Source organism: Bubalus bubalis, chromosome 22 (genome assembly GCF_019923935.1).
Source record: "Bubalus bubalis isolate 160015118507 breed Murrah chromosome 22, NDDB_SH_1, whole genome shotgun sequence".
NCBI classification, from domain to species: domain Eukaryota; kingdom Metazoa; phylum Chordata; class Mammalia; order Artiodactyla; family Bovidae; genus Bubalus; species Bubalus bubalis.
Window position 1 is genome coordinate 60,701,402 of NC_059178.1, and position 25,744 is coordinate 60,727,145.

At 49.8% G+C, this 25,744-nt stretch overlaps 2 long non-coding RNA genes across 2 annotated transcripts; both read right to left on the reverse strand.

Moving 5' to 3' along the window:
* Nucleotides 1–395: 395 nt before the first annotated feature.
* Nucleotides 396–1,704, reverse strand: LOC123331212. Its single transcript, XR_006547739.2, has 3 exons — nucleotides 1,521–1,704; nucleotides 1,056–1,171; nucleotides 396–949 (listed from the first exon to the last, which is right to left on the reverse strand). It is a non-coding gene; the product is annotated as an uncharacterized LOC123331212 (long non-coding RNA).
* A 9,626-nt stretch (nucleotides 1,705–11,330) lies between these two features.
* On the reverse strand, nucleotides 11,331–17,143 carry LOC123331241. Its single transcript, XR_006547787.2, has 3 exons — nucleotides 16,981–17,143; nucleotides 11,832–11,924; nucleotides 11,331–11,393 (listed from the first exon to the last, which is right to left on the reverse strand). It is a non-coding gene; the product is annotated as an uncharacterized LOC123331241 (long non-coding RNA).
* Between the last annotated feature and the right edge of the window lie 8,601 nt (nucleotides 17,144–25,744).

Below are 25,744 nucleotides of genomic sequence, written 5' to 3' on the forward strand. Positions count from 1 at the left end.
AGATGAGTTAGTACACGCCATCTGCACTGTTCTGAAACTGGCCTGGAAAGAGCGAGACGTGGCTGTGCGACCTGGGTGGGGGCCACCCTGGGGTCTGTGGATGGAGCCCACCCTGGGGTCTGCAGTGGGGGTCCACCCCGGGGTCTGAGGTGGGGGCCGCCCCAGGGTCTGTGGTGGGGGCCTCCCCAAGGTCTGTGGATGGAGCCGCCCCGGAGTCTGCAGTGGGGGCCGCCCCGGGGTCTGTGGATGGAGCCCACCCCAGGGTCTGTGGTGGGGGCCTCCCCGGGGTCTGCGGTGGGGTCCACCCCGGGGTCTGAGGTAGGGGCCGCCCCAGGGTCTGTGGATGGAGCCCACCCCAGGGTCTGCAGTGGGGGCTGCCCCAGGGTCTGCGGTGGGGGCCTCCCCAAGGTCTGTGGATGGAGCCGCCCCAGGGTCTGTGGATGGAGCCCACCCCAGGGTCTGTGGTGGGGGCCTCCCCGGGGTCTGCGGTGGGGTCCACCCCAGGGTCTGAGGTAGGGGCTGCGCCGGGGTCTGTGGATGGAGCTCGCCCCGGGGTCTGCAGTGGGTGCCGCCCCAGGGTCTGCGGTGGGGGCCTCCCTGGGATCTGCAGACGGGCTCTTCTCCTAAGCCAGGACTCCCAGCCCCCATCTGGCTGCTCACCTGCATGGGATCTAAAAGCATGAAAGCTCGGAAACCAAAGCCCAGATGGAATAAAACAGGAACCCCTGAAACAACGTGGAAACCCTAAGCCATCTTCTCTGTCCAGAGAGACCTGCTCTCCCTGCGGGGCAACCGTCTAACTACACTGTCTCTCACCGGCCCCTGGAATTTGCCACTGGAGTCTTGGGCTCAGGGGTGGACCCGCTAGACGCACCGATGGGTGAAGAACGCCTTTGTCGTGGGGTCCACTGCTTCTGGACCTCGTTCAAGTTTCTCTATCTTCTGCCCACTGTCAAATAAACAAAAAGCACACATAGAGGTTTATTTGGGCAAAGGAAGCAGAGAACAATGTGGAGTTCAACATCTGCAGCATCATTTAGGCGCCTTTGGTTTACCTTCTCTGCCTGGGCTGGGTGTGAGGAGGAAGCGGGGAGACCACAGGATGGTTCTCGGAGGTAGAAACATCTCCCTGGAACTCCGCGCCCTTTGAAAGCAGCTCAGCGTAATTGTCCTGCAGAACATTTGGAGAATTCAGGCTACTAATTAAGCACTCGTGCGTCAATTAGTTATAATAGCGGTAATAATACACAAACAATGGTACGAAGTTATGCGCTGCTGAGCCTCGCTCCCGTTTGGTGAGCTTTTCTTCTTCGCAGCTTTGGCTTTGAAGATTTAAGTTAATAATTTGTCCCTAATGAATTTAGCCTTTCTATTTCTCCAGGACGCAGGGTATTTAAATGACTGAAAGAAACGATGCTATTAACACAATTTCTCTTCAAAGAAAACTTTCACCACCAAGAACAATATTTTCATATGGTTGTTTCCACACTCAGCCCCCAGAGGTGTGTAGATGAGGTTACCTGGTCGGTCAGACGTCGGACAGAGGTCGGGGACTGGTGAGAATACACAAACTTCACTTTTCTCAGGTCGCTGATTTGACTGCATTTCATAAAGAAGGCTGAGCTCCAAAGAATTGATGCTTTAGAGCTGTGGTGCTTAAGAAGACTCTTGAGAGTCCCTTGGACTGCAAGAGATCCAACCAGTCCATCCTAAAGGAAATCAGTCCTGACTGTTCATTGGAAGGACTGATGCTGAAGCTGAAGCTCCAATGCTTTGGCCTCCTGATGTGAAGAGCCAGCTCTTTGGAAAAGACCCTGATGCTGGGAAAGATGGAGGGCATGAGGAGAAGGGGGCAACAGAGGATGAGATGGTTGGATGGCATCACCGACTCAATGGACGTGAGTTTGAGCAAACCCCAGGAGATGGTGAAGGACAGGGAAGCCTGGTGTGCTGCAGTCCATGGAGTTGCAAAGAGTCAGACACAACTGAGCAACTAAACAAAAACAACATGAAAATTTAGTTCATCTCCTTTAAGATCTATAAGCTTATGCAACACACACAATCTGTGAATAAAAGAAACTCACAATAAAGCAAAATTGTTCATAAAGGTAGCTTTTTTTTTTGGATGAGAGAAAATGATAAAGTCTATTTACTGAATGATAAAATGATAAAGTAAGTCTGTTTACTGAAATAAATTCCAAATAATAATTTAAAAAACCTTTTCAAGATGCATGTCCAGCCACCCACGCCCCAGAGGTCCTCGTAAACAAGAGCCTGGAACAGCTCCCCTCCCTGGATCGTCCTCCTGTGCCCCAGACCCCTTCCTTTCTGTGAAGGCTGGACCCTTCGACTCAAATGCAGCCCACAAACCTGCATTCTCCACAAACAGAGACGCACAAATTCCTGAGACCAGACTGGGACTCATCGGACAGGCAGGATGGCCACCTTCAGAGAAAAACCGACTCTGTAGCTTTCAGATACTCACATCACTAGGTCCTTTCCTTCGAGAAGCATGGTTAGAACAGTAGTATCCCCTTTGCATAAACACATCAACATCGATCAGAGGCTCTAGCTCTGAATCAAGTCTTGCAGGCAGCACAGATAGCTATCTTGTTTTGATCCATTCAGCCACTGTGTGTCTTTTGATTGGAGCACTTGGCCCATTAACATTTAAAGGAAGTATTTTTTTTTTTTTAATTTTATTTTATTTTTAAACTTTACATAACTGTATTAGATTTGCCAAATATCAAAATGAATCCGCCACAGGTTTACATGTGTTCCCCATCCTGAACCCTCCTCCCTCCTCCCTCCCCATTCCATCCCTCTGGGTCGTCCCAGTGCACCAGCCCCAAGCATCCAGTATTGTGCATCGAACCTGGACTGGCAACTCGTTTCATACATGATATTTTACATGTTTCAATGCCATTCTCCCAAATCTTCCCACCCTCTCCCTCTCCCACAGAGTCCATAAGATTGTTCTATACATCAGTGTCTCTTTTGCTGTCTCGTACACAGGGTTATTGTTGCCATCTTTCTAAATTCCATATATATGCATTAGTATACTGTATTGGTGTTTTTCTTTCTGGCTTACCTCACTCTGTATAATAGGCTCCAGTTTCATCCACCTCATTAGAACTGCTTCAAATGTATTCTTTTTAATGGCTGAATAATACTCCATTGTGTATATGTACCACAGCTTTCTTATCCATTCATCTGCTGATGGGCATCTAGGTTGCTTCCATGTCCTGGCTATTATAAACAGTGCTGCGATGAACATTGGGGTACTCGTGTCTCTTTCCCTTCTGGTTTTCTCAGTGTGTATGCCCAGCAGTGGGATTGCTGGATCATAAGGCATGTCTATTTCCAGTTTTTTAAGGAATCTCCACACTGTTCTCCATAGTGGCTGTACTAGTTTGCATTCCCACCAACAGTGTAAGAGGGTTCCCTTTTCTCCACACCCTCTCCAGCATTTATTACTTGTAGACTTTTGGATCACAGCCATTCTGACTGGCGTGAAATGGTACCTCATAGTGGTTTTGATTTGCATTTCTCTGATAATGAGTGATGCTGAGCATCTTTTCATGTGTTTGTTAGCCATCTGTATGTCTTCTTTGGAGAAATGTCTATTTAGTTCTTTGGCCCATTTTTTGATTGGGTCATTTATTTTTCTGGAGTTGAGCTGTAGGAGTTGCTTGTATATTCTCGAGATTAGTTGTTTGTCAGTTGCTTCATTTGCTATTATCTTCTCCCATTCTGAAGGTTGTCTTTTCACCTTGCTAATAGTTTCCTTTGATGTGCAGAAGCTTTTAAGGTTAATTAGGTCCCATTTGTTTATTTTTGCTTTTATTTCCAATATTCTGGGAGGTGGGTCATAGAGGATCCTGCTGTGATGTATGTCAGAGAGTGTTTTGCCTATGTTCTCCTCTAGGAGTTTTATAGTTTCTGGTCTTACGTTTAGATCTTTAATCCATTTTGAGTTTATTTTTGTGTATGGTGTTAGAAAGTGTTCTAGTTTCATTCTTTTACAAGTGGTTGACCAGAGTTCCCAGCACCACTTGTTAAAGAGATTGTCTTTAATCCATTGTATATTCTTGCCTCCTTTGTCGAAGATAAGGTGTCCATATGTGCGTGGATTTATCTCTGGGCTTTCTATTTTGTTCCATTGATCTATATTTCTGTCTTTGTGCCAGTACCATACTGTCTTGATAACTGTGGCTTTGTAGTAGAGCCTGAAGTCAGGTAGGTTGATTCCTCCAGTTCCATTCTTCTTTCTCAAGATCGCTTTGGCTATTCGAGGTTTTTTGTTTTTCCATACAAATTGTGAAATTATTTGTTCTAGCTCTGTGAAGAATGCTGTTGGTAGCTTGATAGGGATTGCATTGAATCTATAGATTGCTTTGGGTAGTATACTCATTTTCACTACATTGATTCTTCCAATCCATGAACATGGTATATTTCTCCATCTGTTAGTGTCCTCTTTGATTTCTTTCACCAGTGTTTCATAGTTTTCTATATATAGGTCTTTAGTTTCTTTAGGTAGATATATTCCTAAGTATTTTATTCTTTCCGTTGCAATGGTGAATGGAATTGTTTCCTTAATTTCTCTTTCTGTTTTCTCATTATTAGTGTATAGGAATGCAAGGGATTTCTGTGTGTTGATTTTATATCCTGCAACTTTACTATAGTCATTGATTAGTTCTAGTAATTTTCTGGTGGAGTCTTTAGGGTTTTCTATGTAGAGGATCATGTCATCTGCAAACAGTGAGAGCTTTACTTCTTCTTTTCCAATTTGGATTCCTTTTATTTCTTTTCTGCTCTGATTGCTGTGGCCAAAACTTCCAAAACTATGTTGAATAGTAATGGTGAAAGTGGGCACCCTTGTCTTGTTCCTGACTTTAGAGGAAATGCTTTCAATTTTTCACCATTGAGGATAATGTTTGCTGTGGGTTTGTCATATATAGCTTTGATTATGTTGAGGTATGTTCCTTCTATTCCTGCTTTCTGGAGAGTTTTGATCATAAATGGATGTTGAATTTTGTCAAAGGCTTTCTCTGCATCTATTGAGATAATCATATGGTTTTTATTTTTCAATTTGTTAATGTGGTGTATTACATTGATTGATTTGCGGATATTGAAGAATCCTTGCATCCCTGGGATAAAGCCCACTTGGTCATGGTGTATGATCTTTTTAATGTGTTGTTGGATTCTGTTTGCTAGAATTTGTTAAGGATTTTTGCATCTATGTTCATCAGTGATATTGGCCTGTAGTTTTCTTTTTTTGTGGGATCTTTGTCAGGTTTTGGTATTAGGGTGATGGTGGCCTCATAGAATGAGTTTGGAAGTTTACCATCCTCTGCAATTTTCTGGAAGAGTTTGAGCAGGATAGGTGTTAGCTCTTCTCTAAATTTTTGGTAGAATTCAGCTGTGAAGCCGTCTGGACCTGGGCTTTTGTTTGCTGGAAGATTTTTTATTACAGTTTCAATTTCCGTGCTTGTGATGGGTCTGTTAAGATTTTCTATTTCTTCCTGATCGAGTTTTGGAAAGTTGTACTTTTCTAAGAATTTGTCCATTTCTTCCTCGTTGTCCATTTTATTGGCATATAATTGTTGATAGTAGTCTCTTATGATCCTTTGTATTTCTGTGTTGTCTGTTGTGATCTCTCCTTTTTCATTTCTAATTTTATTGATTTGATTTTTCTCCCTTTGTTTCTTGATGAGTCTGGCTAATGGTTTGTCAATTTTATTTATCCTTTCAAAGAACCAGCTTTTGGTTTGTTGATTTTTGCTATGGTCTCTTTTGTTTCTTTTGCATTTATTTCTGCTCTAATTTTTAAGATTTCTTTCCTTCTACTAACCCTGGGGTTCTTCATTTCTTCCTTTTCTAGTTGCTTTAGGTGTAGAGTTAGGTTATTTATTTGACTTTTTTCTTGTTTCTTGAGGTGTGCCTGTATTGCTATGAACTTTCCCCTTAGGACTGCTTTTACCGTGTCCCACAGGTTTTGGGTTGTTGTGTTTTCATTTTCATTCGTTTCTATGCAAATTTTGATTTCTTTTTTGATTTCTTCTGTGATTTGTTGGTTATTCAGCAGCGTGTTGTTCAGCCTCCATATGTTGGATTTTTTAATAGTTTTTCTCCTGTAATTGAGATCTAATCTTACTGCATTGTGGTCAGAAAAGATGCTTGGAATGATTTCTATTTTTTTGAATTTACCAAGGCTAGCTTTATGGCCCAGGATGTGATCTATCCTGGAGAAGGTTCCATGTGTGCTTGAGAAGAAGGTGAAATTCATTGTTTTGGGATGAAATGTCCTATAGATATCAATTAGGTCTAACTGGTCTATTGTATCGTTTAAAGTTTGTGTTTCCTTGTTAATTTTCTGTTTAGTTGATCTATCCATAGGTGTGAGTGGGGTATTAAAGTCTCCCACTATTATTGTGTTATTGTTAATTTCTCCTTTCATACTTGTTAGCATTTGTCTTACATACTGCGGTGCTCCCGTGTTGGGTGCATATATATTTATAATTGTTATATCTTCTTCTTGGATTGATCCTTTGATCATTATGTAGTGACCATCTTTGTCTCTTTTCACAGTCTTTGTTTTAAAGTCTATTTTATCTGATATGAGTATTGCTACTCCTGCTTTCTTTTGGTCCCTATTCGCATGGAAAATCTTTTTCCAGCCCTTCACTTTCAGTCTGTATGTGTCCCCTGTTTTGAGGTGGGTCTCTTGTAGACAACATATGCAGGGGTCTTGTTTTTGTATCCATTCAGCCAGTCTTTGTCTTTTGGTTGGGGCATTCAACCCATTTACGTTTAAGGTAATTACTGATAAGTATGACCCCGTTGCCATTTACTTTATTGTTTTGGGTTCGAATTTATTGATAGGCATGTACTTACTGTTATTTTGTTGTTTTCTAGTGTGTTTTTCTTTTTGTTTTTTGGTTTTTTTATTGTTCTGTGTTCCTGTCTTCCTCTCTTGTTCTCTTCCTTTATGATTTGATGACTTTCTCTATTGTTATATTTTATTCCTTTCTCTTTACTTTCTGTGTATCTATTAGAGGTTTGTGGTTACATTGAAGTTCACATGTAACAACCTATGTACGCATAGTAACCTACATACATATACATTTACACGCACATGTATATAGCAGTCTATAAGTACTGAGGTTCAAGCACACTCTAAAAGCACTACATTTCTACTTTTCCCCCCATTTTATGTTTTGACGTCATATTGTGTGAATTGCTTAACTTATTTTAGATGGCAGTGATTTTACTACATTTGTCTTTTAACCTTTGTACTAGTTTTTTAGGCGGTTGATGCCCTTTCTTTAAGTTTTAACCTTATTTTTTGCGTTTACTAGTGAGATCTTCTTCTTCCATATTTTTTTGTTTCTACTTCTGACTTTTCTGTTTAAAGACTCCTCTTTAAAACTTCTGGTAAAGGAAGTTTAGACAAGATGAACTCCTTTAGCTGCTTCTTATCCAGGAAACCCTTTGTCTCTCCTTCAATCCTAAGCACTGACCTCGCTGGGTGGAGTTTTCTCTGTTGGAGGTTTTTTTCCCTTCTATCACTTTGTGCTCATTTCTGCCAACCTGCAAAGATTCTGCTGAAATATCAGCTGATAATCTAACGGGGCTTCCCATCTTAAAAGCAGCAATAGAAAAATCACTCCCTTGTACATAGCCAGTGATTTTTCTATTGCTGCTTTTAAGATTCTCTTTTTATCTTTAACTTTTTCCATTTTAATCATAACGTGTCTTGGTGTGGAGCTCTTTAGTTAATTTTGTTTGGGACTCTCTGTGCTTCCTGGACTTGGGCATCTTGTTTTCTCCCCCAGCTTAGGGGCTTTTTTAAGTCATTTTTTCTTAAAGTAGATTTTCTGTTCTTTTCTTTCCCTCCTCTCCTTCCGGGACCCCTTTAACATCAATGTTGTGTTGTCCTAGAGGCCCCTTACACCATCCACAGTTTTAGAAATCTGTTTTACTTTTTGCTGTTTCAAGTCAGGTGATTTCTCTTGCCTCGTGGTGGGGGAGGCCAGCGGTGGACGGGGATCCTTGGAGGGGGCGGGAGGGAGGGTGCAGCCTCGGGCAGAGGCGGCCTTCCAGCCACTGCTCAGAGTTCCTGAAGCATTACATCCTGGCCTTGGGTGAGGCTGGACATTTCATCTCCAAGCATATCTCTTGCTTTCTGTGTTTCTCAAAGAGCGAGGAGTCCCTGGTCAGCCGAGGCTTTGCCAGGCCTGCTCTGCCAAGCAGCTTGGCCCCAGCAGGAGACGTGGAACAAGAGCACATGCCTCCTGAAGTCAGGCCCAGGCTCAGGGGGCTCAGTCTGACCGTTTGCACAGGACGCAGGCGGTCAACCTCTGCTCCGTCTGAGGCTCTGAGGGGGGCCAAAGGGCTTTTCTTCCTCTTTGCCTTTTAACCCCCACCCCGAGGCCTCTGTGCAGAGCTCCCCAGGCAGGGGTCCCCAGGACGGCCGGTGGAGGACAGGAGCCGCTATGCACAGCCACGTGGGTGTGGCTTTCCCTGTGGGCCGGGGGCAAAGGCTACAGTGTCGCTTGGGTCAGCCTGATGGTGCCGGGTTCTGAGCTGGTCAGAACCCATCCTAAACAAATGGGCCGAGCATAACCATCCACAAGAGTCACCGGCTTCGCCTCCACGCAGAACCAGGCTTCCAGGAGAACATGCTTGATTTTATTTCCAGTCCTCACTGTCCTCTCAGGAAGGATGCTTGAGGTCAAGACAGGAAGGGAGTCATGTGGCCACTGCGGGCACCCGTGCCTGGAGGCCCAAATGGAGACAGCACCCTGACCAGGGCCCGCCCTGACCTGGGAGGTGCCCAGTCTCTCTCCGAGGCTACCACCCAGCCCTGCAGGTGCCAGGCTCTAAAGAATCATTCCAGAATATAAACAAATAATTTACACTGGTGGTAAAGGAAAGGAAAATCTTGGAATGAGATGAGCATGATAAGAGGAAAGACCTGTGACCTGGGGATGTGAGCCAGGGCCCGCAGGCCTCCCCGCCTGCTCTGCAGGGGACACTCAGCCCCTCCCATCAAGCTCCCTGCCCAGCTCTGTGTCCTGGCACCCAGCTCGCTCTGGTGAAGACTGGCCGTACACTAGCCAGGGTCCCAGCCCCTCACGGGCGCCTCATACACTGAAAAGCAGGGTGGGCCCTTCGCCCCGTCCCCATGTCTGTCCCAGGCAGGGGTCCAGCCCCACAGCCCCGCCGGCTCCAGACTCTGCCCACACGGCTGTGCCATCTAGGATGGCCCTGGGGGCATGTCCAGCCGTGCCTGTGTCGGGAACGCCCCATGGGCAGAAGTGATACGCTGCCACCCTTGCTTCACAAACCTCGCTCAAACTCAGGGACCCTCCAAGGCCCCACGGAGCCACCAGAGCCTGGGAGCCAGCCCACACCAGGCAGGTGCCCCGCAGTGACCCCAGCCGCCCTGCAGTGACCCCATCCACCCCGCAGTAACCAGACTGCGTGGGGGGTCCCAGGCTGGGGATGGGGCAGAAGGAGGGGCCCACGCAAGGTCACCAGTCCCCACGGAGTCCTCGGGGCCCTGCCGGCCACCCCTGAGCAGGTGGCCCACCCTGGCCTCCCCCCACACTCGGTCCCAGAGAGCAGACGCTGCGCCTGGTGTGGACAGAACCCGAGGCCCGGGTCTCGCTGGATACAGTGACCGCGTCCCCTCTGATGACACCCCGCGGCCTCGCAGGCGGTCCTTGCACACAATCGATTTCCCGCAGAGTTTTGTCTGAAAGATGCTTCTAGATTATGGCAAGAAAGCACCGGGTAATCCTCCTGCCAATGTCGTTATGCTAACAGACAGGCCCGCGAGGCTGATTGATAGCACTTCACTGCGAGCGCGTTTCAGCCCCAGGCGTGCCCGCCAGCCCCCAGCGAGGCTGACCCCACGCTCTGCTTGTTTGCCAGGCGCGGGTCGTGTTTGCAGGGGAATCTGTGAGGCGGGGGTGCAGGCAGGCTGCTATGGATTTGCCATCTTAGCCTGAAGTGAGGGCTGCTGACAGTGTGATTAAAGCAATAATCGTTTCTGTGGGACCCCGTGCTTCCCCGCCGTCTCCCGGCCACGACCAGAGTGGAGCCGTGAGCTCCAGCCCTGGCCTGAGTGCCTCGTTGCAGAGAAAACACCAAAGCCATGGCAGGTGGCTTCCAGATCTCTTTAGAAAGCAAAATATGATCACTGGTCTCTGGGTAAATAAGAAAGCAGCCTTCGTTGTCATGAGGGAACGTGACAGCTTGGGGAGCGGGGCTGTCAGATCGATGTGGCTGTTGATTCTGGCTTTACCGGGGACCATGCTGAGCCTTGGGTCTATACTAAGGAGGTGGACACCCTCTGTCTCCAGGGAAGGGGTTTAGATCACAGGACATGGGGCTCACTCCTGCACTAGCAGGCTTGTCACCCGGGCAGCTCATGGCCTGGGATGGCCCTCCCCCACTTCTCCTTGGGTCTCAGACCCCAGGGGAGGGCACACCACGCACTCCAACACCCACACCCAGGAGGGCTGTGTGAGCCCCAGCCCCAGGGACACAGACATTCCGGCTTCTGAGCTTTCAGCTCCGGACCGTCACTAGGAAGCTCCTATGTTTCATAGCAAATGGCATCAGAAACACCGTCCACCGTTTTCATGCCTCAGCCTGCGCACGGCCCCGTTCTGGGGGCTTTCCTCCCACCCACCCCTCCCGTCTCCCAGGTAGCTGAACGGCTCCACTTTGCAGCAAGTTCGTCCCACTCGGCTCCCAGCAGGATAATCTGGGACAATTCAGTCTCCCAGCGGAAATCGCTGGGGCACCAACAGATCTTTAAAAATCAGAACATCTGGTCAGTCACCTTCTCCCATCTGGGTAAACAGAGCTGAGCTAATAAGGCCGCAACGGGAAGCCGTGGTGGCAGGTAGTTTTAACAGTTACGGGATGGAGCTGCACGAACGTGTCAGCCCCAGGAAGGCGGTGGGGCGATGGGCGACTGTGCTAATCAGTCCTTTCAAACCGCAGGTCGCTCATGGGCATGTTAAACATCAACCTAAAAAAATGAGATCCGGGGGATGGTGCTCCCCATGTGTAAAAGGCAAGGTTCCTACATTGAAAGACAATTCAGCATTTATTAGGCTTATGCAGTCGTGATTGTAATTATTGTTTATCTATAGGGAATTGAGCTTTAAAAATACTATTGAAAGTGTTAGTCACTCAGTCGCGTCTGACTTTTGTGACCCTATAGACTGTAGCCTGCCAGCCTCCTCTGTCCATGGGATTCTCCAGGCAAGGACACTGGAGAGGGCTGCCATGCTCTTCTCCAGGGGATCTTCCTGACCCAGGGATCGAGCCCAGGTCTCCCACACTGCAGGCGGATTCCCTACTAGCTGAGCCTGCAAAAGGGGAGAAGAGGAGGAAACACGTCCGTGTTCTCAGGCTGAGGCCAGCCCTAGGCTCCCGAGATGGCACCAGGCACTGTCTGGCGCTCCTGGCAGGAGGCGGGGTGCTGGGGGCAAACAAGGCCTCCTTCCAGCGCCCTTGAGATGTGGGCCCCGGCTCACTGGGGTCTTTACCGTTTCCACATGAGCCACATCCCCAAGCCAGGGTTCATGGGGAGCGGCCGAAGGGTCCCCCGGCCGGGGCGGCACAGAAGAGGATGCCCGCCCCCAGAGGTGGAGCCAGGTGGTCCCTCTGCCTCTCCAAACAAAGCGGAAGACCGCCCAACTCAGCCTGCAAGAATGTCTCCGCATCTTCCTTTCCTCCCTTTCTCTCCGATGCATGCCGACCCCACACAGCTTGGAGGGCAGCTTTAAATCATGAGTGACGCTTACCTGGAGCCGCTGGACCTCTGCACCGTCCACGCACAGAGATAACACGGACATGGCTTCCTGACGACACTCACAGGGCCACGCCTACCTGACACCCTGCAGGAATTTGAAAACAAAAGACAAAATTAGAAACGATGAGTGCTGGCAAAGACAACAGGATCCTGAAGACCAGACAACGCTGGCCTTGACCAGCCTCAGACCCATCCTGCACCAGGCATTGAGCGTCTGTACACACCCCCCGGAGGGCAGCCCCGGCCCCCACCTCCTGGGCCCCCAGCTCATCTGAGTCCGGGACCCCCACAGGCCACAGCACTCCCTGCCACGCAAACCTTTAAGGAGCGGCCTTGCCGCCTGTCGACTGCGTCTGTGGCAAACCAATGATAAGCCTCGCATTTGAAAAAATAAATAAAGACACGGCAACAAAAACAACTGCCCCTTATTCTGGGAGAACCATTTGGTCCATGTCATACTCACTACTGTGTTTAGATTTTCTCCAGCACATAGGTTCTAGTATAATTTATTTTAGAAGCCAGAAAGCACACTATTTGGCAATTTCATCTCTCCAGGTGTAATTTTTTTTAAAAAGTCTTCCATTGTTGTCTGTCATTTGGTTAAGTCTCTGCCAGCCAGCTCCACAATAAGTAACTACAACCAGAATTAGTGATCACGTTTTTTTTTTCCCCTCAGAGTTAATTGAAACTGATGTGTTTTGAAATCATAGTGGGGGTTTCTTGAGAGGAGTGCTGTGTGTTATTCAATCGGGGTGCACAAAGCTGGCCGGGGCCAGCACGACTCGCTCCCCAGGACTGGCTCCTTTGGCACCGGTGGGCCCCTCACAGCAGCCTCTCCCAGTGGATAAATATTTAAATTACATGTGTGCCGATGAACAGAGAGGCCTGAAAGGAACCTGCTTTTTCCCCTCCTGCCATCCGCTGTGAGTTCTGAATACAGCTCCAGGTCAGCGGAGACGCCCTCTCCCAAATCGCAGAGCCGCTGACCGCTCGGAGCAGACCTGCCCTTCTTCTTCTCCCTGGGACTGATGTTGACAGGCTTCGAGGGGCATTTCCAATTAACAGCACCGTCGTCTTGGAGAACAGCTTTGCTCAGGTTCACTGCTAAGAAGTAAACACTGGACTGCTCGGTGGCAGTGATTCACGACAGAGGAGGAAAGTGCACACTCGTGGTGGAGGCTGGTTCCAACCAGGTCCACTCTAGAATTCCACAGCTGCACCCATACATTCTTAGCAATGATCATAAAATTCTTATTTTTTTCTGATTCCTCCACCCCTTTCATTGCTTCTGGAGTTTCTTTGTTACGCATGAAGTATATCCACGCTGCAAAATCCTAGCGAACGCCTCCAGACCCATCACGGCTCTGCGATTTGAATTGAACGGAGTGGTGCCCCAGCGGGTTAACGTGAGGATGTTCGAGTGTGTTAATCACGGCAATGGCCAGGTTGTGTTTGCAGGCCTGCACAGGTAAGCAGCTTACCTGGTGAGCAGGTGGTCCTCATGGTGCTGAGCTCCGCAGAGTGCACGTCTAGGAGAAGAGACTCTGTTCTTAACATGATCACAAGTGTCCAGAGAGCTGGGGAGACTCAGAGGAATGCGGGGTGCCCTATTTGGGGCACATCTCAGCAGTTTCTGGGTATTCGATGGAGAAGGACTTACCGTTGGCCTGAAGTTCCCAATGGGCCAGATTTAGCTGACATGACCTGCAGTGTGCTTAGGAGGTGGTTCTGGGACCCAGGGTCAGAATGAAGAACCCTCAAGCCTTCGCTGCATCCACAGAACAAGTACAATTCTCAAAAGCTCGTCACCACCTTATAAAAACCTTGTTCAGGTGGCAGAGGTCGTCCTCCCATCTTTGTGGAGGAGGCTGATGTTAGAACGAGTATAAAGCTGGGGGACCTGGCCCAGGCAGAGCAAGGACCTTGGTCCAGAAGGGCTGCTCGAGATGGGGGCCTCCACTCACCTTCTCGTATCCCCACCCTCAGGGCAGGCGCTGTGAGGAGCTCACACTGCAGTATGTTGCTCAGCAGGATGTGACTGGCACTCGCTCACCTGATGAGTGACAGGCAGGAGACCTGGGGTGGGGTGGTCCCCGGAGTTGCCTGTGGGATCTCGGGGATTGATGTGCTTCCCAGCAACTCCTCGAAGCCTGGTTACTATGTTTAGCAGACAAAGGACACCTTCCAGCACTAATTACCTCTGGCCAGAACCAAAGTTTCATGTATTCTCACATGTAGATAAACCTCATAATTTAATCTTTGATTTAATGCAGCCCTCAGTCCTCATTTTCCAACAAGTCAACCAAAAAATGTAGTGATTTCTCTTCGGTTAGTCGGAGTCTTTGGGACAAGATGCACATTCAGCCAGAAGTTGTTTCTGGGGTGCTCTGCCTCCCCGCCCCACTCAGTTCCCCAGCCTCATGGAGAAGGTTGGTGAGATGGGAAGTCCACTGTGGACGTGGAAGCCAGCAGCATGGTCACAACGTCTCCACCGGAGGCACCCTGTGTCCCAGGGAGCTCTAGACTGTCCTGTCCCTACTCAGACAGCATGGCTGTCGGATGGGGGGCCCACGGGTTTCCCAAACGCCCCTGCAGCCGGCATCAGGCCAGTGCATGGTAACAAGAAACAGGCCACTGTCTTTGGCTCTGGAGTCACTGACTGTAACAACACTTAGTCTCTCAGACTAAGTGTTGGATCAGAAAGTTGTCAGGAACTTTTTTCTCACGAAGACATTTTTAAATAAACAGGCGCGCACGTGCATACACATGTGCACCCACACATGCACACACACACACCACCACCAAGCAGAAATGAGATGTGTGAGTGTGAAGGTTTACTGGGCAGAGGCGCAGAGAACTGTCCGGAGAGTGATGGGGGGGCAAAGGCCGCAGAGCCGGAGGATGTGCGCCACCTCTCTTCCGCCTCCTGGCCGGGAAGAACCAACCGTCTCATCCACGGCCTGGGGGCACCAGGAGAGACTTGGGGGTGTGGAGATGGATCTGTCCATCAAGACGGGGTTGGGGAGCCTTCAGTATCCTGACTGGCCCAAGACCTGAACATGCAACGAGCATCCGTCTTACAAACCCCCCGAGCACTGAGAACAGCAAGTCAAGATCCCCAAGCTTCCATCCTGCTTGTCACTGGTCACAAAATAACCACACATTCAAGACGGTTCTCCTGAGGGTGAGGATGGAGACATTTGCATTCAGCAACTTGAACAAAGCAGTGAAGTGTAATGAACGACCCCTCGGTTCAGGTTTAAGGGTGTTCCGACAAGTGCTTCTAAGGATTTATATTTATGACAAAAACCATTTAATATAATGGGTACCTTATATGTACCATGGCCTATTACTCAACCATTAAAAAGAATGAAATAATGTCCCTTACAGCAACATAAATGGACTCTAGAGATTTTCATACTGATTGAAGCAAGTTAGAGAAGGGGAAATATAGTGTGGCATCCCTTATATGTGGAATCTAAAAAGAAATCTTACCAATAAACTTATTTACAAAACAGAAACAGACTCACAGACTTGGAGAACAAACTTACGGTTACCAGGGGGATGGGATAGTTAAGAGGCTTGGATCAACATGTACACACTGCTATATTTAAAATGGATAACAGCAAGGACCGACAGGGAACTCTGCTGAACGTTATGTGGCAGCCTGGATGGAGGGGAGCTTGGGGGAGAATGCTAATGCTACTGCTAAGTCGCTTCAGTCGTGTCCGACTCTGTGCGACCCCATAGACCGCAGCCCATCAGGCTCCGCCGTCCCTGGGATTCTCCAGGCAAGAACACTGGAGTGGGTTGCCATTTTCTTCTCCAATACATGAAAGAGAAAAGTGAAAGTGAAGTCGCTCAATCGTGTCCGACTCTTAGTGACCCCATGGACTGCAGCCCACCAGGCTCCTCTGTCCATGGATTTTCCAGGCAAGAGGACTGGAGTGGGTGCCATCGCCTTCTCCGTGGGGGAGAATGGATACCTGTACATGTGTGGCGAGTCCCTGTGTTGTCCACCTGAGGCTATCACAGCATTGTTAGCAGGCTACACTCCAGTACCCGATAAAAAGTTTAATAAATAAAAGTCATTGCTTTGAGTTAATGTGAAAACACTTGTATATATACAACGCATACTTTATTGAAACCCCCAATGTTATCATTTCTTCTCAGGATACTTAACAAACTAGTGAGCTTTTCTGTGATCCATGTCATCTCCTGCTCACAAAGGTCTCATTCACCTGGCAAATCTTATCTGTAAATTATAAGCTCAGCCTCTCAATCTCCAATTTATTCTTTGGTTTGGTTTGGGTTTGGGTTTTAATTATAACATTAGACTAGTTTGCATGAAAGAATTTGGCCTGTTTTCACTGTTTTAATAGAACGGTTGATAATGAAATTGTACATAATTGGCCCTATTCCAATTTTTATCACCTCAGAGTTTACAAAAATCCTATCCCGGAACATTCAAGAGTCACATATCTCCACCAAAAAGTCCTCAGAGGCTCTCGACCCAGAGTCAGTCCTGCAGCAAAGCGGGTGGTGGATGCGCCTGCAACTCCTGGGGCGGGGGTGGGGGGGAGGTGGCGCAGGCACCCCTCCCTGGCTCCCACCTGGGGACTGAACCCTGACTTCAACACCCAAGCCACCATGTCCAGCTCCAGTTCCAGGCGCTCAGGGATATGAAGCCCAGTCAGGGCCCATGTGTCCTCCTGGGGGCCTGTGAGCTCCGGGCAGGCTGTGGCCAGTCCCCCCCCCCACCCTGGGGACCCTCCTGGACCCATCCACCTCCTGGCCACTCCTGAAGTTGTGAGGGGGCAGGGGCCCCACTTGTGTGGATCGGGGTGCAACAGGGACCCTAAGGCTCGGACTCTGCAAGACCTTTCAGTCTGGATGTCCTGTGCCTCCAGAGGGTCTGGGCCTTGGGCCTTCCTGGTCCCAGGAAGCAGCACAGGGGTCTTACCTCCACAGCCCCTGCCCCACTCTGCTCTTGCTTTTCTGGGTCCCTCCCCACCCTCCCCCCAGCCACCACCTTGAGACGTCCTGAAACCCAAGCAGGACAGCCCTCCACTGCTGTAGGGCAGAGCAACTCATCTTGTTCAACAGAAGCCTCCGTAACTGAAAATATCCTTCTGTCTTACCTCTTACCCATTAAGATCCAGAAGCAAGTTCTTCCAGTCCTGCAAGCCCCTTGATGTATCACGTGGGCTCTTCTCCTGTGTCTACCTGGAACCCACCGACCGGGGCCCGAGCTCGCCTCCTGCTTTAATGCCTCCCTGCCGGGCCTGCATGTGTGTTAGTCACTCAGCCGTGTCCGATTCTGCCACCCTGTGGACTGCAGCCCGCCAGGCTCCTGTCCACAGGATTCTCCAGGCAAGAGTACTGGAGTGGGCTGCCATTGCCGCCTCCAGGGATCTTCCCGACCCAGGGATGGGACCCTTGTTCCTGAACTGCAGGCGGATTCTTTACCCCTGAGCCACCGGGGAAGTCCCGGTAATGGCGAGGCAGCCAGCAAACACAAATGTCTTGGCTCTTCTGGAAGGCCCCACACAGCCAGGGGCTCCGCAGCAAGGAGGCCAGCCTTCCCAAGTCATTGCAGGTGACAGTTCTGCCAAACATTCTGCCAGGGTTTAATGGGCCTCCCAGCCTTGCGGCCTGCAGTGCCAACCTTGCCATCCATCCGCAGACCGCTAGAACTGAGCCAGAGTTTGGGGTTTTATCACACCTGCACCCACGTCCAGAGCAAGTTAAAAATAAGCCCCCAAGCTTCAGCGGTTTAGCCCATTGTTTCCCGTTCTCTTAGCAATCCAGTGTGGCTATTTCTGCCGTTGGCTGCCCTCCACATGGCCCTTCTGGGAGCCAGGCTCCCTCCGTCCACGGCATCTCCTTCTTGGGCTTCGCACATCACTGCACGAGCCATGGTGGGCAAAGACCACCGGCAGATCAACGCACTGGCCTGGAAGGGACGGATGCAACTTCCACTCCACTCTATTGCTGAGAACTAGTCACTGGCTCCACCAGGATGCAGGGGAGGGCAGGGGCTACAAATAACCCCCCATGTGGACGGTACCTCCTACACCACAGAAGAAACCCAAATCATTGAAGCCGTCTCTGCAAAAAGCAGTATGAAAACGTTCAAAAGACTTGCTGTTTGCTGTTCCCAAATTTTCTGTGTGCAGGAATCCACATACGGTCTAAATAATAAAAACGCAAAACCCTTACCCCATCCCCAGGGCTGTGCACCCAACAGGTTTGGGCATGGGGCCTGATATTCTGCACTTTTAACTAGTACCCCCAGGAGATTCTGCTGAGGGCACTTTGAAAATACAACTACAGAGCATCTGTGTGTATGTGCTAAGTCGCTTCAGTTGTGTCTGACAGTTTGTGACTCTGGACCGTAGCCTACCAGGCTCCTCTGTCCATGGGATTCTCCAGACAAGAATACTGGAGTGGGTTGCCGTGCCCTCCTCCAGGGGATCTTCCTGACCCAGGAATCGAATCCACATCTCTTATGTTCCCCGCATTGTCAGGCAGGTTCTTCACCACTAGCATCACCTGGGAAGCCCCTAAGACAGTTAATAAAATATTGATAAATAGCGTTGATCAGGAGAGAGAGGAGAACACTCTGCAGCTTCGAGGACATTAGTTTCTGGAGGACCCAGCTGGGTGTCCAGGGACTCTCCTGCTCTGTGTTCTGTGTTGTGTGACCTTGGGAAAGAAGGGTCATTCACAGTCACTTTGGTGAACACAGTCACTTCTTCGCTGGAAAAATCATAACACTCATATATTTAACTGAGTGATCAGACATCCTGCTCAAACTTTGCTCAATGCTTTCTAAATAAATGCATCTTCATGCTCAGTTTGGAACATTGAACCTATAGATTTCAATGTACGGTCTTTTCACGGCACATAATGAATACCTACAAAATGCCCAGCCTTGTGCTAAACACAGGATCAGAAAAAGGAAAACAAATTTGCCCCAGGAAACCAGGTCTTCTAGACAGGGCAGTGCATAGAAACCGAATGACAACGTGACAGGGGTCAGGAGAGAAGCACAGGTTATGTGTGGGCAGACCAACGAGGAAAGCAGCCTGTGAAGTGGCTTTGGAGCTCCTGGCATGCTGGTTAACCCTCACTGACCATGTGGGAAGGGCATGTTTTCTTGTTTAATGACAGTAGGCACCCAAGAGCTACAGAAGGTATCAGACAACATAAAATGACAAGTGCACAGTGTCGACTAGGAACAGAAGCAGGCCATTTTGAGAAACAGACGTGCGTTTTTTCACTGTTCCTAGACAGGGTGGTATAGCCATGCTAGCATGACACCTAAAAACAAGACAACAGAGAAGAAACCTGTTCCAGCACCCTCATCAGAAACTCGCCATCTTTGGACAGCTCACAGCTTTGGAAGGCTCATTGCATTGTTCCCATTGGTTGAATAGAGATGCTAAGTACTTTCCCTTGTGAAGATGCTCATGGGGTAGCAGCAGCTGTTGCCAGGGTAACAGCGGGATCCAGGTGCTCTCCCCATCCCAGTTCCAGGGTTGGCCTTGCCTTCCAGGCCTGCAGACTCTTTCTGGCCACGGAGCTGTCCGTGGTCCTCACATTCTCTGGTCACATCCTCTGAAGTATCAACTTAACTCTTCAGCTGAACTTTCCTTTGCATAAAGTGTAATTGCCTGCTAACAAAGAGGAACCCCTAACAAAGAATGGAAAACATTAGTAGTAGTTCCATGAGGTCGAATAGGCAGAGATAACTGCTGGTGAGCCTGAGGGACTGTGCCTCTAGAAACTTTGTTTGCTATTCATCAAGCTAGCTGCAGAAAAATAGGATGGGAAGTTTTAATTATCCTGACAGCCAGAGTTTCAAAGGCATGGAGACATTTGAGGCTGTCTGACAAGAACATCAGATGAGCTAAAATCACGGAGGAGAACGAGTGTATGTTAAGGCAGAATTCTCTCTTTTTCAAAAACGATGGACCTTGATGTTTCTCCCCCATGATTTCAGGCAAAATGTATCATTACAGCCTGTGTGCAATACACTCGGAATATAAGAGAGTGGAGGCTGACCCTTTACAGGGCATCCTGGGATACTCAAAAATTAAATCCTTTCTACTTCTGTCAGGTGGAAACACGGCTCTGAGAGGTGGGAGCAGGTTTGTGGGCTGGAGCTCCTGAGAGCTCACCTGTGGGGAAACAGCAGAAGACCCTCGGGTGGGAGGATCCGCAGAGAATACGGCCCTGCAGCGCCGGCCCGTAGAAGCCAGTGGGCGCCTCTAAGCTAGGCTGGGCGGCCATCCCCGTCTGCATATGGGGAGCCCCAGCAGCGGGCCACCAACCTGTGGCTGTGCTCCAACCTCTCACCGCTGTCAGCTCTCCTCCATGTCCCCCACAGTTAAAGCAACCTTTCTGTGCACTTGCCGAAGCCCCCACCCCCAAAGACACCGGCTCTGGGCCCTGGAGACCCCCCTCCATCCTCCCACCTGAGCTTCAAATCCTCTTGGCTGCACAACAAGGACTCTGATTGGTTAGATTCCCTTGCAATTGTTTTCAGTCAAATAAATGGAAAATGAAAGTACAAAACTTTATCTTCTTCTTCTAATGTGATATTTTATGTACGGAATTATGTTATAATAAAAAATTCTCTGTGCTCTATAAAACAGCGGATTTAAAGCTTAGCGGGAAATATCTCTCTTTCTTGGCTAAGACCAGCTGCTAAAGGGCAGTAAAACACTTATGTGCATAAGAGCACATCCAACTCACCCGATCTTGCAAAAATATTCTTTAATATCCACGTGCCATTTCTTTGGAAAGACTGAGGGGTAAGGATATATGGTGCCTGTAAAGATGTTTTCCTCAAGAGTGTTTACTTTCCCCACCGTTTCTAAATTAGACGATTCCATTGATGACTTTTTAGCTTCCTATGTCCTATGTGTTTCTGTTGTTGTTGTTCAGTCACTAAGTGGTGTCTGATTCTCTGCCACCCTACGACTACAGCACCCCAGGCTTCCCTGTCCTTCACCATCTCCAGAGCTTTGCTCCACCTCATGTCCATCGCATCAGTGATGCCATCCAGTCATTTTACCATGTCCCCATTTAAATATATGAACTTATAATGACAGTAGGCAATGGCACCCCACTCCAGTACTCTTGCCTGGAAACTCCCATGGACGGAGGAGCCTGGTAGGCTGCAGTCCATGGGGTCACAAAGAGTCGGACATGACTGAGCGACTTCACTTTCACTTTTCACTTTCATGCATTGGAGAAGGAAATGGCAACCCACTTCAGTGTTATTGCCTGGAGAATCTCAGGGACGGGGAAGCCTGGTGGGCTGCCGTCTATGGGGTTGCACAGAGTCGGACACGACTGAAACAACTTAGCAGCAGCATACGATTATCTCAAAGAATTTACATCAGTTCAGCTCAGTCGGTCAGTCGTATCCAGCTCTTTGTGACCCCATGGACTGCAGCACGCCAGGCCTCCCCGTTCATCACAAACTTCCAGAGCTTGCTCAGACTCATGTCCATCGAGTCAGTGATGCCGTCCAACCATCTCATCCTCTGTATTCCCCTCAACTCATGTCATTTACATCAATACTTGGCTTTTGAATCATAAGATAGTGTTCTAAGTGGACAAAAATCTTAAAATAATCATATTTTTAAGTGGACACTCGTTATTCATTATTCAGTATTGAACGTACAAAGAAGTGCCTGAGAAAAATGTTATGAACTTAAATAGAAAATAAAATTACACCAGACATATGAATACTTCCCTGGATGAATTCCAGTAACAAGATTTAATTCCAACAGACATTTCCAGCACACTTTATACAAGAACCATGTTGATACGTACTAGGACCAGCCTGAAGCATCCTAACCCCACCATGGGACCCAATAAGTTAGAACACATTAACAGGAGTGGCACTTCCTTAAGGGAAAAATATCTAAGAAATAAACACAGAAAAAAACGAGAAAAACGGAAAGTCACCACCACCACACCTCTCTGATGACTGTCGCGGGCAAGGTCCGTCAGTCTGTGCTTCCCCCACACTCACTCCACAGACGGCAAATGCCAGCTGGAGTCTCGGTTTAACAAGGGGAGGCAGGGAAGCACGGCCCAAAAGCACACAGTGGCCCATTCGGAAGCCCTGGAGAGAAGAGATGCCTTTTTAAACCATCAAGAAGGGGCAAAATGTCCCTTCCAAAACAGGGCCAGAGGGCAAAAAGTGTGGCGCTGATGACATGAAGAAGGTTGGACAGACAGCCGGCAGGAGGGAACAGAGACCGTCCCTGAGGCCCCCACACCCCTGGGCCCCCACAAGCATGTTTCCAGCAAGCCTGATCACTTGCAACCTCCCACAACGCTGACCTCAAGGGGGGCAGCCAGGGGAGTCCTGACCGTGGCTCCACGCTGTGACACCCGTCTGAGTGGGGTCAGTGACCCTCGGATTCACACTCAGGAACATCGTTTCCAGATGACTCAGACTCCACCCAGAAGAAACCTGATGGCAACCCTAGCCCCCACAAAGCCCCGGCCACCAGCTGGACCCGAAGGCCAGGGGCCCTGAGGATGGGCATCACAGCTGCGACTCCACGGGCACCGTGAGAAGAGAACAAGCAACAGAAGGAAACAGACTTTTTCGGATTAAAACGCCTACACGTCTGTCCACTAAAGGAAAACTGCCTCCACAGAGCCCGTGCCCCACCGTCCCCTGCGGACATTAGAATGAGGCTGCCGGCCTTCCAGCCTCTAACACCATACGTGGCAGAAGGGAGAAGCCTGAAACATTTATATGAGTATAAGATGCGATGTAACCAGTGGTCCCTCCTTCGATTACAGGTGTTTTCACATTACAGCTGAGCTCAAGTCCTCTCTCGGTATTTTACTTTATTTTGTTTTTTTATTTTTTTTACTTTACAATATTGTATTGATTCTGCCACACATCAACATGAATCCACCACGGGCATACATGTGTTCCCTATCCTGAACCACCCCCCACCTCCCTCCCCGTACCATCCCTCCGAGTCATCCCAGTGCACCAGCCCCAAGCATCCTGTATCGAACCTGGACTGGCGATCCATTTCATATATGATATTATAGATGTTTCAGTGCCATTCCCCCAAATCACCCCACCCTCTCCCTCTCCTATAGAACCCAAAAGACTGTTCTATACATCTGTGTCTCTTTTGCTGTCTCGCATACAGGGTTATCGTTACCATCTTTCTAAATTCCATATATATGCATTAGTATACTGTATTGGTGTTTTTCTTTCTGGCTTACTTCGCTCTGTATAATCGGCTCCAGTTTCATCCACCTCATTAGAACTGATTTAAACATATTCTTTTTAATGGCTGTGTAATATTCCATTGTGTATATGTACCACAGCTTTCTTATCTATTCATCTGCTGATGGGCATCTAGGTTGCTTCCACGTCCTGGCTATTATAAAGTGCTGCGATGAACATTGGGGTACACATGTCTCTTTCCATTCTGGTTTCCTCGGTGTGTATGCCCAGCAGTGGGATTGCTGGATCATAAGGCAGTTCTATTTCCAGTTTTTTAAGGAATCTCCACACTGTTCTCCATAGTGTCTGTACTAGTTTGCATTCCCACCAACAGTGTAAGAGGGTTCCCTTTGCTCCTCTCTCGGTATTTTATAGGCTGCGGTTCCGGCCTGGGCAGGTTCCGGCCCCGGCTTCTCCCTCCAACGCTGCCTGATGTTTGCAGTCTGATGGTGCACAACTGGAAGGTCTACGGAAAAGTGAAAAGAAGGAAGCACTTTCACACTTTACACTGGGCTGTTTTTGCAGTACATCAGTTATGTGAAGGTAATCCCACCACAACCACTTGCCCTGAAAAGTCAGAGGACCTGTTCACTCAGCCGACAGGTTCTGGGCACCTGGAAACTGCACAGGCACAACATCGCGAACGTTCTCACAGACGGACCAGAGCAGCAGGCAAGTCATCCCGGCAGCAAGAAAGTAACAAGGGCCGAAGGAGGCAGAGCGGGAGGTCCGCAGCCGGCCCCAGGCGCACTGCAGGTCAGCGGGAAGGCTGCAGGGAGGGCACGTCCGAGGCCCCCAGGAAGCCCGGGCCGGGCAGGGACGAGGGGCAGGAAACCCAGGAGCCCTCGGCCTTCTCATGGACACAGGACAGCCCTAGCTGAACAGACCCGTCTCCCTGCCCCGGGGGACGCCCCGGGCCTGTGGGCACGGGTGCATCAGGGGCCCAGTGAATCCACATCGTGAAGCCCTTAGGCCCAATGAGCTTTTCCACATGCGCGCACGCCCAAGGTCAGGAGGCAGGTCTGTCCTGATATCTGAGCCAGAAATGGCCGCTGGGGGCTGTGCTCACGGGGAGCCGGGGTTCCTGACGGGCGTCGGGGTGCTGACCCTGGCCTCTGTCCTCATCACCCCACGTCTCCCTAGTGACCGTCCAGGACACCTGCCTCTAGGCACCCTGGACACATCCACACTGTGGCCTTCCGGCAGCGGTGGGGCCGCCAGCTTCGCCCAGGCCTCTGGTGTGAGGAGGGTCCCCTGTTTCTCTTTCCAGCTGCCCCCTGCCACCGGTGTCAGCAGCCCAACCGAGCAGACAGGGCTGCGCTAAGCAGAGCCGCGGCACCAGCGGGCAGGACCCTCGCCCAGCATCCAGTGCAGAACAAGTTGGAGACAAGAGCCGGACCTGGAAGGTCGGTGTCTGAAGGTAGGCCCAGCGCGCAGCCTGGGGGAGGTGGGAGCGGACAGAGGGCCCCAGGCCCCATGGAGAGATGGCTCAGCAAAGCTGACGCCAAGCACCCCATCCTAACACAGGCTCCACCCCGACCCCACGATTTCTGGCCACTGTCACCTGTTCGCTGCATGCGTCCAGAGTCCCAGGAGGTGTGTGCCTCCCCAAACCGGGGATCCTGCCACGTACCTCGGCAGCAGGGGGATGGTCGTGCAGATCAACAGACACACGGGCAGTGATGCCAAGATGGAGTGCAGTCCACGCTTGAGAGGGGTGAGGTGGGGGAGAAACCAGCCCAGTGTGTTCTCCCACGTCTCCAGAAAGGTCCTTGGGTGGAAAAGACGCAGCAGGGTGCCCACCGTCTCCCCCGACCTCCCCTTCTCTCTGACTCCCCTCTCTGAAGCCTCTTTTGCAACCTGGTAGGGGAGTCTGGGTGCCCCCATCCTGGGCCCTTGGGGGTTGCAGCTGGCTCTCAGGCGGCCCCCATGCATCCCTTCTCGGAGGAAGTGGACAGGGGGAGCTGAGAGGAGACAGAGCTGCCCACACGGCCCGGGACGGCGGGGGAGGTCACCGCCATCAGCGTCGCTGCTCTGAGCAGACAGAACACAAACATCGCCAAGACAAGATGCTCTTGCTTGCCAGGAAGGGCCGTCTGGTGGACGTGCTTTTTCTAACACTATTGATTCCATCCCCAAAGGTCATGAATTACAGGGGGAATTAGTCCTGCAATGTTTGCGGAGCCTGACCTTGTCTAACGACTTTCCCACCGCTGGCTGGCAAGGCCAGGAGCGTTCTCACTCCTTGACTGCTGTTAGAGCCCTGACCCTTGTCATCACCCAGCCTCTCAGGGGAGCTGCGGGCCAGGCCTCGGGGTGAGGAGGGGGTCCACTGGGTAATCCAGGTTCTGTCCACAGCCTGGGCTCTGAGGCACCCCTCCCAAAGCACAGAAGGCCCCTTCAGGGTCATGGGTCTCCTGCCTGGGGACCCTCTGCACAGAACCGCCCAAGCTTTTGAGACCCTTCAGGGCCCTGGCACTGTGGCTTCACCACAAAGACAAGCACAAAGGCCTCAAGTATCCCCAAGGGGGCCGTGTTTACAGCAAGCCCAGAGTCCCTCGGACTGCAGGGAGAGCAAACCAGTCCGTCCTAAAGGAAATCAACCGTGAATAGTCATCGGA